At 42.8% G+C, this 2,554-nt stretch overlaps 1 non-coding gene across 1 annotated transcript; it reads left to right on the top strand.

Moving 5' to 3' along the window:
* Window positions 1-1,336: 1,336 nt before the first annotated feature.
* On the top strand, window positions 1,337-1,443 carry LOC119470761. Its single transcript, XR_005199729.1, has one exon. It is a non-coding gene; the product is annotated as a U6 spliceosomal RNA (small nuclear RNA).
* Window positions 1,444-2,554: the final 1,111 nt, after the last annotated feature.

The following is a 2,554-nucleotide window of genomic DNA, read 5'->3' as shown; positions in this document are numbered from 1 at the left end:
GTCTCCCCAACACAGTGTAGATGATGACCAATACCTTAAAGGGCTTATGTGCAAAGACAAACTAGAAGAATGGGGAAGAAAACATGAAATTCCCCAGGGGTGTCTGAGGAGGAGCTTGTATAGGGGGTAGAATCTGAGCATAGCCTGGAAAAATGAGTAGAGCTTCTCCTGCAGGTACAGGGACAAGGCAGGCAAAGGTGTAGAGAGGAGCAGGAGTGTGCACAGCAAGGAAGAGGCAGGAGCGAGGCTGAGGCCGGGCATGGAGCACCTTGGATGGGAAACCAATGGGTCTGACTGGCATTCTGGCTGCTGTAGGAGCCCACACAGGCTTAGGAGGAGAGCCGATGGGCTCCTTTATCATTGCACTGGCAAGAACAAGCATCTACTGCTTGTGATAGATGCCAGCCTCACCCAGCATGCTTCCACCTGCCCATCAGGAGGGCAAGGCAATAGGACCAGTTTGTGGGTAATCGCTGCAAAATCTAGTCTTCCACAAACAACCCCTCTAATTTAAACCAGGATCTGTGAGAAGGGCCAGCTTTGGCAGGGTCCTTGAGGAACGTGGACATGATTAACCTCTGCCAGTTGCAGCAAATTAACTGCAAAAAGAACATCCTGGCAGCACCCAGGATCTTAAGTGCAGCCAACCCTTGAAGATGCAGTCTGATTGCTTTGCCTGGGCTGGAATTGCAAAGCTGTGGCTTTACTGGGCAATTCCCATTAGGAAGTACAGGGGCACTAGCTAAGGCCAATCCCTCCTCAGGACCTTCACCTGTGCCGTTTTCTCAGCAGGAAACCCCTTCTACCAGTCGAGTATGGTTGGCCTGTTCTGACATTTCAAGTCCTGCTTCAAATGTTGTTTTCCTAGTGATGCCTTCCCTGACTCTGGCTTATCTAAAGTGGCTTTGTTTTTCTCCCCACACTCACCACTTTCTATTCTACCATTCTATTTTCTACTTTTCAAAGGTTTATATTTTTGCATGGTTGCTTGTTTCCTTTGTCTCTACCTAACTCTAACTGGACCTAATGCTCCACGGTAGCAGGAACCTTGCCTTGCTCATAGCTGTATTCACTATATCTGGCACTTAATAGGTGATCAATAAAAATAAATTGGATGGAAGGAAGGAATTAAAGAAAAAAAAAAGGAGGTTTCTAATACAATGGTTCCAAAATGGTCACCCCAGCACTTAGCCCCACTGCCCTGGAAAGATGGCTCATTAGCCATGAGCCCACAGAAAACCTCTAGGCCAAGGCCAGGAGCGTTGAAGTCCCAGGGATGGCATAGGCCAGGAATCTGATGTTAAAGGAAGAATAAAGAACAAGAAAGGGAATTAACGTGCTCACTTCGGCAGCACATATACTAAAACTGGAATGATACAGAGAAAATTAGCATGGCCCCTGCACAAGGATGACATGCAAATTCATGAAGCGTTCCATATTTGTACTATTCCAAACAATCCAAAAAGAGGGAATCCTTCCCAAATCATTTTATGAGACCAACATCATCCTGATACCAAAACCAGGCAGAAACTCAACAAGAAAAGAAAACTGCAGGCCAATATCCATGATGAACATAGATGCAAAAATCTTCAATAAAATACTGGCAAACCAATTGCAACAGCACATCAAAAAGCTTATTCACCATGATCAAGTAGTCTTCATCCCAGGGATGCAAGGCTGGTTCAACATACGCAAGTCTATAAATGTAATTCACCACATAAACAGAACCAAAGACAAAAACCACATGATTATCTCGATACAGAGGAGACCTTTGACAAAATTCAACAGCCCTTTATGCTAAAAACTCTCAATAAACTAGATATTGATGGAATGTATCTCAAAATAATAAAACCTATTTATGACAAACCCACAGTCAATATCATACTGAATGGGCAAAAACTGGAAGCATTTCCTTTGAAATCTGGCACTAGATAAGGATGCCCTCTGTCACCACTCCTATTCAATATAGTATTGGAAGTTCCAGCCAGAGCAATCAGGCAAGAAAAAGAAATAAAGCATTTTCAATTAGGAAAAGAGGAAGTCAAATTGTCTCTATCTGCAGACGACATGATTGTATATTTGGAAGACCCCATTGTCTCAGCCCAAAATCTCCTGAAACTGATAAGCAACTTCAGCAAAGTCTCAGGATAGAAAATCAATGTGCAGAAATCACAAGCATTCCTATACACCAATAACTGACTTACAGAGAGCCAAATCAAGAATGAACTGTCATTCACAATTGCTACAAGGAGAATAAAATACCTAGGAATACAACTAACAAAGAATGTAAAGGAACTCTTCAAGGAGAACTACAAATCACCACTCAACAAAATAAGAGAGGACACAAACGGAGAAACATTCCATGCTCATGGTTAGGATGAATCAATATCATGAAAATGGCCATAATGCACAAAGTAATTTACAGATTCAACACTATCCCCATCAAGCTACCAATGACCTTCTTCACAGAACTGGAAAAAACCACCTTAAACTTCATATGGAACCAAAAGAGAGCCTGCATAGCCAAGACAATCCTAAGCAAAAAGAACAAAGC

This window comes from Cebus imitator, unplaced genomic scaffold (genome assembly GCF_001604975.1).
Source record: "Cebus imitator isolate Cc_AM_T3 unplaced genomic scaffold, Cebus_imitator-1.0 Scaffold39, whole genome shotgun sequence".
NCBI classification, from domain to species: Eukaryota; Metazoa; Chordata; class Mammalia; order Primates; family Cebidae; genus Cebus; species Cebus imitator.
This window is presented reverse-complemented; position numbering and strand designations above follow the sequence as displayed.